The sequence below is a fragment of the Elaeis guineensis genome, chromosome 8 (genome assembly GCF_000442705.2).
Source record: "Elaeis guineensis isolate ETL-2024a chromosome 8, EG11, whole genome shotgun sequence".
Lineage (NCBI taxonomy): Eukaryota > Viridiplantae > Streptophyta > Magnoliopsida > Arecales > Arecaceae > Elaeis > Elaeis guineensis.
Window position 1 is genome coordinate 121,142,605 of NC_026000.2, and position 13,205 is coordinate 121,155,809.

Sequence of the window (13,205 nt, forward strand, 5' to 3'; positions counted from 1 at the left end):
TTGATCTAGTCTCAGGTAAACAAAATGGACAGAAAGTTGAAAAAATTGCATTCATTCCTAAATCATCTCAAAGTTTCACTTAGCTGACTCTCAAGATAGGAACTTAGCCGACTCACATGTATAGATACTTGACTTAGCCTCAGAGGTAGAAGAAGATAGAAAGTAGTAAAGTTTACAAGTTCTCTGAGCCGATCCAAAAAATTAGTTAGCTAACCAAATCATGAAGCTAGCCAACTAAGAATATATCTATGTTGATCCAGTCTCAGGTAAACAGAATGGACAGAAAGTTGAAAAAATTGCATTCGTTCCTAAATCATCTCAGAGTTTCACTTAGCTGACTCTATACTTTTGGTTAACCGACTAAGAGCTTGGGTGAGCTGATTCACAGATTTTGATAGAATAATAGTTAGTTTTTTAGAATACTTCTAATGGCCATTTTTTATTTATAACATCTATTTTCAAGCTTCCAATGGCTAGAGCATTAACGATAGATATTTTTGGGAATATAAAGGTGAAGAATTCAAATGCGAAACCAAGGATTCAAGGCTATTGAATTTAGTAAATAAAATATTCAAGCTAATTGAGTGGGAAAAAAAGAGAAAGAAAGGATATTTCAAGAGCTTTCAATTTTCATATTTACTCAATTCAAAAGAGAAGAAAAATACACTTAATTGAGCTCGCAACTATTGAGCAAAAATATTCAAGTCTCCATTAATGTTCTCTTCAGTATTCAAGAAAGAAGTCAAACAAATTCAAGAGATCAACCACTTTGATTTCTTCAAGAGTTTAAAGATTTTATTATTTATGCTTTAAATTCTTATATATTTTTCTTTAACTATTTTGAGAAGTTTTCTAGGAAAAAAACTTGGGGTTTTGAGGGTTGGTCTAAGCCATAAATTGGATGTTGTAAGATTTTAGTTAGTGAGCTAGTGAAAATTAATTGGGTTGATTATGAGTCTAAAAAAATAATTAATAAGATTTTAGTTGATGAGCTAAGAAAAATCAATTGAGTTGGATTCTAAATCTATAAAAATATTCAAACTATAATCTTATGGGATTATAGTTAGAATTCTCAAATAGATTGACTTAGAAAGTGGATGTAAGTACTGCATTGAGCACCAAACTACTATAAAATATCTTGTATTTATGATTATATATTTGTCTTTGTATTTACAGTTTTACTACTTATTTATTTATTGCAAAGTATTGCACAAATACTTTTAAATTTATTTTTGGATACAAGTACTTCAAATAATTTTTAAGAAATCAAATTTATCCCTCCTTTTAGGTTGCTATCTCTAAAAAATAAGTAGTATCAAAGCAAGTACTTAGCTCAATTGGTTTAACTATCAAAAGTTAAGATCTATGGAAACCTTAATTGGTACCTCCTTGGTTGAAGATCAATCAACCAATAGACTTCCATATTTTAATGGCATAAATTATATATACTAAAAGGCATAAATTAAAATTTTCATTCAAGCATAAGATTATGATATGTGAAATATCATAGTCAATAGCCTCATATACCCACAATTATGATTGATGCTATACCTTCTTCCAAACCTAAAAATGATTGAAATGATGTAGATAAAGATTATCTCAACTAAATACTAAAGTAATGAATATTCTCTATTATTTTTTAGATATAAATAAATTTAATCGCTACATGCATGTCTGTAAAAATAATTTATCATAGGCTAAAAGTTATCCACGGGGGTATAAATCATGTTAAAGAATCAAAAATTAATATACTTATACATAAATATGAATTATTTAAAATAAAATCTAGTAAAAATATTACTAATATATTCAGTAAATTTATAAATATTATAAATAGTTTAAAAAGTCTTGAGAAAGACTATGCTAATAGTGAACTTGTTCATAAAATCCTTAGATCATTGTCAAAGAATTGGAAAGCCAAGATATCTGTGATCCAAGAAGCTAAAAGTCTAAATAAGTTATCTTTGAAAGAGTCTATCGGCTTACTCATGACTCATGAGTTGATCACGAACGAAAATATGGAAGAAGAAGCAAAGAAAAGAAGAACAATTATCTTGAAGTCAATGGCAATTGAAGATGAGGAAAGTGATTCGTCAGAGAAATCTGATAATGATAGTGAATAGCCATGATTATAAGAAGATTTAAAAGGTTCATATAAAAAAAGAAATATAGCTCCAAGAAGAAAGGATTCAGTAGAGGTGAAGGAAGCAAAGAAAAGGACAAAGAAGAACAAAAGGAATAGTTAATGTGGTGCTATGAATGTAAGAGATTTGGATATTATAAAGCCGATTGCCCTCTACTCAAAAAGGCTTTCAGAAAATTCAAAAAGAAAACTATAATGACTACTTGGAGTAACGATAAAGGCTCAAGCTTCAAAGAAGAAGAAGAATCAAAGAAAAAAATAAACTTTTGCCTTATGGTGCATAAGGATGAAGTAAATACTAAAAATTGCAATGATTTCACTTTTGATGGGTTGCATGATACCTTCTATGAATTGTTTGATAATTTCAAAAAGTTTTCAATCAAAAACAAAGACTTAAAAATTAGATCATTCTTTGATTGAAAGAAAAAAAAACTTTCAAAAATAAAAAAAATCTTTTGAAAAAGTAAAATGATTTGATTGAAAAGAATAAAAATCTATAAAAAAATTGATAAACTAAAACTCTTATTGATAAATTTACTATCAAAAATTGATAAACTAAAACTATTATTGATAAATTTACTATTAGCTCTTAGAATCTGCAAATGCTTTTAGAAAAAGAGAAAATCATTTTTGATAAAGCTCATCTAGGTTTTAATACTTCAATCAAATAAAAATTTCAAACAAATATATTCATAAAACCCACATTTGAAAGGCATGCTATTGCTTGTTTTAAATGTAGTAAGGTTGGATATAAATTTGTTGATTGTAATATATTTAAATTTAGAAATAAGGTGAAATAAATTTAGGTTCCAAATAGAACTATTGCAACTAACTGATCACTGTCGTAGGTGGTCAAAAAAAAATCTAAATCACTACTCTGTAGTTGGGGTGAATCAAAGTCGTATCCACAGGGATTAGAGGGCTGAGTTACAATTAACTAAGCAGAAGAGAAAGTTTGAATTCTTAAAAATTAGTAGTACTTTAATTAAAACTAATTAACTTAAATCACAGATGAAATTGAGAGAAGTAGATAACGAAAAGATGTCTTCAGATTTTCAGATGATCACAGATATAAATTTTAATATTTATTCTTATCTAAGTAATTAAAATTCATAATCGACTAAGATTCTTACAAACAAATCCCTAGCATAGGCTATTTTGCTGAGTACAAACCATATCCCGTCAAGATCATGGCCCATCCCACAAGTATAGACTATCCAACAATTAGGTTGTATAGATCCTAATAGGTTATATAAATATGAAATCCTAGAATATGTTACCTTTGCTAAGCATGGACCATCCTGTCAAGATCATGATCCATCCCACCTATAGTTATCTTATTCAGGAATCAAGCATAAAAGAAATTGAATAAAACTTGAAAGCATTTTAGTAATTGAAGAGAATAGAAAACAATTACTTGAAATTATGTAAGGACATTTATACTCCCTATACACTGCATCTTAGCCTAGCATGGCTCAAACTGGATATATCTTCTGAAAGATTCAGAACTTTGTCATAGCACCTTCTCTTCTTGAAGTGCTCTTCTTCTTCTCCACTCTCTCTATCTCTCAAATCCTAAAATAAAACCTAAAAAAATAAAGAAAAATAGCTTCTGCAACTACCTACTAACCCCTCCATCGTTGCCTATGGCATCCCTTTACATAGAGCTCCAAACCACATCCAAAACCCTAGCCGCACATCCTAGGCCGCATTCATTTCCAAACCACTCCACGTCCCACGTATAGCCGCACGCTCACGTGAATGAACTTGCTTGTGTTCGCCTGAATGCATGCCTGTCTATGCTTGAATTCATGCACACCTGTGACTGCACCCATGCAAGAACCATGCCAAAACCCGCATTCAAACCTGCACACCCACCTCGTGTGACCGCCCACATCTGCGCACCTACTTACGACCACACCTGCTAACTCACCCATGCGCTACGACAAACACCAAATTCCACTATTCTCATGCACTACACGTGAGCCTGCTCTCATCAGTCCATGCATCGTGTGGTAGTCCATTCCTTGTTTCAGTAAGCCACCATGGATCGATTGTTTTTTTTTCTTTTGTGAGCTGTGTGTTGACTGTAGCTTGTTTTGGGCTTTTGTACTTGGTATTTTGGGCTTCTTTGTTTTGGCTCTGTGTCGTGCAACCTCTATGCCTAGTATGATATGCTTTCTTATGCAAAAGGTAAAAAGAAGCATCCATTTTAAAAGAATAAAGATGAATTAACCTACAAATTGATGCTTCTATTGATATATTTATGGTACTTATCAAACCATCCAACTTGAACTTTATTTGTCCTTGAGTAAAGGAGAAAATGAGATATATGTACCAATTCATCTAAATATGTAAGTTACACTAGGTAGTTCTAAAATCAGGTGATATCCGATTAGAGAATTTATGAAATACATCATTGGATTATTAATTCTATCCCATGTGGTAGTTAAGTGGAGAATATAAAGTTCTAAAGCTTTTTCTTGATCGACTCCCCCCTTTAGATCATCTAACTCCAAGATGGATTATTTCTTCATTTTATTTATTATTACTATTATTATTTTTAAATACAACTAGTGTAATGTCTTAACTCCTTAAGCTTTCTATCTAACTTTTGTAACGAGCTGTTAGATTTGTGCACTAGAAGTCAATTGTTGGTTGACACATTATGTAATTTTAGGGCCTAAACTTGTACTTATAGTCTTTTTATTATCAATAAAGGATTTTTTCTTTTCAATCATGTTTATGTGTCCATGATTTATCCTAAAAATTAACAAAGATAATTTTTTATATTTTTAAAGAGTTAAGAATTTGAGACATACATTAATTAGTGATTAATTTCTAAATACTTCTGATTAAAGGATCATCATGAAGGACAGTGATTAATCTATTTGAGATCGATGCATGGTTTTCCTCCTTTGTGGGGAGATGAGTCTCGGGTCTACGATGTAGAGATACTGAGATGAAGATGCGGATAGTTATTATAGAATAACTTACACGGAGCGTGACCTACACGAGAACCACATGAATGTCTACTCACTCATCAGTAATCTTTTCGATGTTGTAGTGGTATGAGTGGTCCTTTAACCTACCGTGCTATTGGCTATTCGTAGTGAGGCTACTGATTTTGATTGCATATTCTTTTGATCCCTAGCTATTTGGATTTTTGCTGTGTATGTTGGCTGCAATAGGTTCAGATTTGTTGTTAGGAGTAGGATGCACCTAGATAGAATTTATTGATCTTGGTAGAAATAAAAATGTTCTATGCGATTTGCGAGACTGAATTCAGAAAGTCTTTGGCCAAAGTAAATATAAATACTGAAAAAGAGTTTCTATAGGATTTATAAATAAACTTGAGTCGAGCCAATCTTGCATGTGACTGACGATGGAGTCTGACGAGTTCTTCATGATTTTCGTCAAATCGAAACTCATGATAGGACTAAATCATATGATAACTGCACCTAAAGATTCATACTTTTATTTTATTAGATTGCTACTACATACTGCTAAATGTTATTGATGGATTGTGAGACTCATCGAACGTCGTCTTGAGGATCGATGATCCTCGAAGGATAGAATTAAAAATATTCCAATCCATCAAAAAAAGTTTTGATGATGTTGTGATGGAGATCATAATATATCTCACTATCAGATAGAATGAAATCTATGAGGTCATACATTAAGAAATTTAATCTCGAATTTATCAATTAGACTTATGAAATTTCAATTGGATTAGAATTTATTGAAATCTTATTAGGTTTATGAGAATCATGCTAGCACAAGATTAAACCTAATTCTTCTCGAAACTTTGATTTGATCGAGTCCATAGTTTTGAACCTAACCTAAATTTATTTGAATTTAATTGAGTTTTTAATTATGAGCCTAAGAAGATTTGATTGTGTCAATTAGTTGGCATAATTATCTTAACATTATCTCTTCTTTATCTCTTAATTATCTCTAAGTGTGCATGTGGAATAGATGGAAGATTGGGTGGTGCCTTTCTTCTCTTTTGGCAAGAATTGGGTGTCAAATCTTTGAGGGGCCTGCCCCCTCTTATGTGGCATAGTGTGGAGGAGAGAGAGTGGGGCCGCGCCCCCCTCTTATTTGGCTAGAAATCCCTTTGTGGGGTGCCAATTCCTAACATATTTTAGATGGATGCCTCTTGTACCTATTTAAAGAGACTGATCATATACCATTTATATCTTATTATAATTAAAATAAATTAGATTATAAAATATTCTTATGAGATAAGAATTTATCTTTTTAAGATAATTGGGTTCCTATTTTGTGTCTGGGTAGTGCCTATATAAAGGGTATCTCTTTAGGGTTCCTAGCTAATAAACTTTTTGGTGAAATAAACTCCTCTCTCTCTCCCTTCTCCATGCTTCATTTCCTCCCCCTCTTCTCTACCATGCTCAAAAATTGGGTGTCCCCTTTTTCATATGCCAAGAGATAGTGCTTTATAACTTCAAGAGTGAAGATCAAGGAGAAGAAGAAGAAGGTTGCTGATCAAAGAGTTGATGCCACAGTCTAGATCAAGGTATTGATCAGTGTTCAAGGCTAAGATTGTTTTTAGAAAGAAGAGTCTTCTACAAGGAGAGATCAGTTCGAAATTGATCTCGATGGATACTCATAGAAGCCAGACACATGTGCGGCTCGAGCCTCTATGAATCCATGATCATCGAAAGCGGTGAATATCTACCTGCACCAAGGTAATGAGAGCTGATCTCATATTTATTTCTAAATTCTAGATTGTATATATGTATTTTCTCTTGGGCTTAGGTAGGATTAAATTTTCGAAATTGATCTCGATGGATACTCATAGAAGCCGGACACATGTGCGGCTCGAGCATCTATGAATCCATGATCATCAAAAGCGGTGAATATCTTGAAGTGAAAATTTAGTGCAGGGGCAAAATGGTAATTTTAAAACTTTTTCAAAATTACTATTTTACAGCAAAATTATTAATTAATCTCATTAATTAATACTAATTAACCCTACACTAGGATCTAAATATGATACAACAGTATGCATTTAAATTTGAAATTCAAATTTGAATCAGTAAACGTTTTACAGTACTGTGTTCAGAACACATCACCTTTTGCGGGTAGTCGATCACCGCAATCTGATCACCATCGAAGGGCTCTGATCATCACATCGCAGCCACCCAACTGTCTGGCCTCTGCGGATCATCCACACGAAGCTCCCGTCTGATCAGCTCCTCACGAATGCTAGTTCGTGATTTCACCCTTTTGATGGCAGATGTTGATCGAACTCCTTCGATCGATGTGTGCCGACTTCTCAGACACTCCGGATCATCTGCACAGTTACTTGAGAGGCTGATGGATCTCTCTCTGAAATTTGGTGGACTCACGACACTCGTGGCACACCAATCTCACTTCCCGAACCCTAGGTAGAAACCCTAGGGTACACACCAAAAACCCTGCGCCCAATTTTCTCTCTTTTCTTTCTTTTTCTCTCGGAAGGTTTTGGACCTTCACCTTATGCAGAAGCATTCCTCATGCCCCAAAGTTTCTCTCCTAATTTTTCTACACACGTCCCACCTTTCTCCTCTTTTTAAAACAACGTCGAACGTGTCTTATCCGCGTGAGAGGATAAAGACAAGAGGTTACACATTTGAATTCAAATCAAATTTGAATTCAAAAAAAAACCAACTTATCCCTATCCTTTTGGGTGTGAGAAGAGAAGGGGCGTGGCTCTTTGTGCATGAAAAAGTTTCATGAGAAACCTTGTCTCGTGTAAGTAATGTGGCGCACAAAATGGATAAGGATGAAAGGGCAAGTGATAAGTTATCCATTCAAATTCAAACATGCTTTGAATTTGAATGGCTAATTAATTAATTTATCCATCCATATGGTGCACAAATGAGGATGTGGGGAAGGGTTTTACGTGAGAAAAATTTCACGAGAAGTTTCTTCTCGTGAATTCAAATGGGTGCAAGGAAGTTGGGTGACGCAGGGAATTTAAAACAAGGTGGTTTGATTCAAATTGAGCCAACCTAGTTTAAAATAGGTTGAGCACAATTAGACCAAATTAAACCCAACATAATTAGGCTTAATTAGGCTTAATAAAATCTTAATCAAATTAGGAATTAACTAAACCTAACCCCTGATCAAATCAGGGACTAAACCACCTTAGCGATTAGGTCAACATTTAACCTAATCGGGTCAATCTAAACTGAATCCAATTCAATTGGACTTGATCCAAAAATAATTACTCAATCAAATTGAGTTAATTAGTGATTAAATCACTAATTAAACCTCTCATAAATGTTGAATCCAAATCCGATGGGCAATCAGGCATCAGAGACCATCGATATGAAACCCTGATCAAAGAATTCAAATTTCAAATTCAAAATTCGAAATTCAAAATTTTGACCTCGGTACCCAAAATGTGTGGAACTCATGATTAGAGAATCCTAATTCTCAATCATAGAGTTTCAGATAGATAAGACTCATAATCAGCCATCAGATCAGAAAGGAACCTCTAATGTGTGTGACCCCGCAGGTTCGAACCTAAGCCAGTAGCACAGGAACCAATTTTTGTACTAATCGAAGTGACCATCTAGCAATGGTACCCGACGATCGGATAGGTCGAATAATCGCAATCGCAACATTCAGAACCTACGTGAATATGGTTACCGTATAATTCATCCCTTTTGACCCCTGTGTTTAGGATGACTCAGGGTTAAACTGTCAACCCTGATGATATCATCCGAATCATGCTCAACTCAATTAGTCCTGTGACTCCTCACTAGGACTACCCTGGCCAAGGTTTTGCTAAATTGAAACACGACTGTACACAGCTCCTAAACTGGAGTGGTCAATCCCATCTTGACACACGCACCGATAAGTCAAGTACTTGACTACACCCAGCAACCTTCCGTCACTGAATTAGAAATTCAGGTAGTCCAGTGCCTAAGTGCAGTGAGTTGCTTGCAAGTCACCGTGGCGGTCTCAGGTCGGAGGGACATTTATACCCATATCCCATCGGAGCAAATCTTGACAGCAGAAATAGCTCCGGAGTTGGTCACGTTCAGTGCAGATGTACCATTACATCTCACCTGTATGCCATACCAGTGTCTCCACACTCTTTGGTTATGAAGACAACCAACCCATATGGCACACAACGACCTATGCTCGATAAATATTATCGTCCTTGGTAACAACGTATCATTTGGTCGCGAACATGTTTAAGGACTAAACGACAAATCCTCCTTTGTCGAGTCTAAATAGTCCTAAGGACTTCACCACAACACAGGAGTTCATTAGAAGATGAAACATTTGTGATGAAAAAATACCAAAATAACTTTTATTTATTTATAATTTATGTACTAATACAAAAGGAGCACAACCGTCAACAGGCTGACGATTGGCTTTGGGACACTATTCCCAACAATCTCCCACTTGGCCTAAAGCCTATCGGTGCAGTATCTAATACCCATCTTCGACTTGTAGTCGTTGAACTCCTTCACCGCAATGGCTTTAGTGAATGGGTCGGCCAGGTTCTCCTTCCCGTCGATCTTCTGAAGGTCGACGTCACCTCGATCCACGATCTCCCGGATGAGATGGTAGCGGCACAGAATATGCTTCGTCCGCTGGTGTGCCTTTGGTTCCTTCGCCTGAGCAATGGCTCCAGAGCTGTCGCAGTAGAGCAGAACTGGACCAACAAGGGACGGTGCTACTCCGAGCTCGGTGATGAATTTCCTCAGCCACACCGCTTCTTTGGCAGCATCTGATGCAGCAATATACTCCGCCTCGCATACTGAATCAGCCACAGTGTGCTGCTTGGAACTCTTCCAGCAGACAGCCCCACCATTAAGGGTAAAAATAAATCCTGACACACTCTTGCTATCATCTCGATCAGACTGGAAACTAGAGTCTATAAACCCTATAAGTCTCAAGTCCGATTCACCATATATAAGCCACTGGTCCTTAGTATTTCTCAAATACTTCAGGATGGTTTTAACAACCTTCCAGTGATTCTCTCCTAGATCAGATTGGTATCTACTCACTACCCCTAGTGAGTATGCCACATCTGGTCGTGTACATGTCATGGCGTACATGATAGATCCCACTGCCGAAGCATATGGAATCCTACCCATACGCTCTCTCTCTTGAGGTGTTGTCGGACAATCCCTCTTCGAGAGAGAAATTCCATGGCCTATCGGTAGATAGCCTTTCTTGGAATTTTCCATGCTGAACCTTTTCAGCATAGTATCAATGTATGTGGACTGGGATAAGCCAAGCAACTTTTTGGATCTATCCCTATAGATCCTCATCCCTAGGATGTAGGAAGCTTCTCCCAGATCCTTCATGGAGAACTGTGACGATAGCCAAATCTTTATTCCCTGTAATGCAGGGACATCATTCCCGATTAAGAGAATGTCATCCACATACAATACAAGAAATACTACTACTGGACCATTAGCCCACTTATAAATGCAGGGTTCTTCTCCGTTCTTAACGAAGCCATACGTTTTGATCGTCCTATCAAAACGTATGTTCCAACTCCGAGATGCCTGCTTAAGTCCATAAATGGACCTCTGTAGCTTGCACACCTTAGACTCATTTGTGGATGTGAACCCTTCAGGTTGTATCATATACACCTCTTCGTCCAGCTCTCCGTTTAGGAAAGCTGTCTTCACATCCATCTGCCAGATTTCATAGTCCAGATGGGCAGCTATCGCAAGCATAATCCGAATGGATTTGAGCATTGCCACAGGAGAAAATGTCTCGTCATAGTCTATACCATAATGTTGACGATATCCCTTGGCAACCAGACGGGCTTTATAGGTCTCCACCTTTCCGTCTGCGCCCCTCTTCCTTTTGAAGACCCACTTACACCCTATGGGTTTTACTCCTTCGGGTGGGTCAACCAATGTCCACACATCGTTGACCTTCATGGACTCCATTTCGGATTTCATGGCCTCTAGCCATTTCTCAGAGTCAGGTCTCTGCATTGCATCCATGTAGTGATCGGATCCTCATCGTTTTCATCAAGTTCGATAGGATCACCATCCCGGACCAAGAACCATAATATCTGTCCGGTTGATGTGGTACTCTACCAGACCGCCTTAAGGGTGCATAATCAATGGGCTCCGGATCTGATCTAATCAAATCCGGTTCAGGTTCAGTAACATGTGTCGGTTTTTCCACCTGTCGAACTTCGTCAAGTTCGACTTTAGAGGCAACGTTCCTTCACTAAGGAACTCCTTTTCTAAAAGATTGCCTTAAGGCTGACAAACACCTTTTGCTCATCAGCAAGGTAGAAATAATACCCTTTGGTCTCTTTTGGGTACCCTATAAAATTACACTTGTCAGACCTAGGTCCAAGCTTGTCTGTAATTAAACGTTTAACATAAGTCGGACACCCCCAAACCCTAAGGTGCGAGGTACTGGCTTACGTCCTATCCATATCTCATATGGCGTTTTGGCTACAGACTTACTCGGAACTCTATTTAGAAGGTAACAAGCCGATTCGAGCGCATATCCCCAGAGGGAGATCGGCAGACCAGCAAACCCCATCATGGATCGAACCATGTCTAACAGGGTCCGATTCCTCCTTTCAGACACACCATTATGCTGTGGTGTTCCAGGAGGAGTCCACTGAGAGAGAATCCCATTCTCCTCTAGATACGTCAGAAACTCATTGGAAGGTATTCACCTCCTCGATCAGATGGAAGAGTTTTAATACACTTCCCAGTTTGTTTTTCTACCTCATTTCGGAATAGTTTGAACATTTCAAATGATTCTGACTTATGCTTCATTAATAGACATACCCATACCTAGATAGGTCGTCTATGAAGTTATGAAGTAGAAAATCCACCTCTTGCACTTGAGCTCATGGTCCACATACATCAGAATGTACCAGACCTAAGAGTTCACTGGCTCGCTCACCTTTTCCAGTAAAAGGTGACTTGGTCATCTTCCAAGAAGATAGGACTCACAGGTTGGGAAGTGATTCACAATCACTAACTTCAAGAATTCCTTCTGAGCCAACCTGTTTATCCTTTCTTATTGATATGACCTAGCCTACAGTGCCAAAGGTAGACTTCTGACACTTATCTATTCTAGAGCGTTTACCAAATTTTGAACCATATTAACAGGCTGTGATAGTAAGTAAATTCTATTATTTAATTGTCCAACAAATATTGTAACACCATTCAAATGATATTGCAAATATTTCTTTTTATTAAAAAATCATAACCGTACATAGCCAAAAGGCCTACAGAAATAATATTTAATAAAAAACTTGGACAATAGTGACATTCACTCAGATTACATTACAAGAATTGATTACAAGACTCATGATTTCTAAAGCTAGAACTGGAACTTTGCTTCCCATCTCCACATTCAGGAACCTCTCGCCTTCATCAAATCTCCTACTGACCTGCAGACCCTGCATCGAATTACAATATGAAAGGGCTTCCGGTATCTAATCCCAGGCAGTAGTATCACAATCGAAAAGTTGCAAGGATTATCATATAATTACCTTGCTTCTTCTTTGGCCTGTTCGGATCCAGGGATGCAATGTATTGAGGACAGTTCCTCTTCCAATGCCCGTGCTTCTTGCAAAGAAGCACTCCGCCTGGCTCTGGTCATGCTTGCGCTTCTTGGTCTGACCTCGTGCTACTGTCCCAGCATGAGATTGCACCTTCTTATTTTCTTCTTCTTGTTCTTCTTCCCCTTTCCAAAGGGTTGACGACGAGAAGAAGACCCTCCACTACATTCACCGACTCCTTATGGAGTTGGTGATCCTTCTGAAAGTTTCTGCAGCAACCCCAACAATCCGTGGTAGTTTACTGCAGGCTTTGTCATTCGAAAATGAGTAAGGAATGGGAGGAAGGACTTGGGCAAGGAATTAAGGATCGCATCCTTACCGAGCTGCTCGTGCAGAGGAAAGCCCAATTTGCTTAGGCGCTCAATCATCTCGATCATGTACAGTACATGATCAGTGACTGAGGCCCCATCCCTCATCCGAGCATTGAAAATGGCACAACTAGTTTTGTGCCTTTCAACGTCGTCAGGCGTGCCAAAG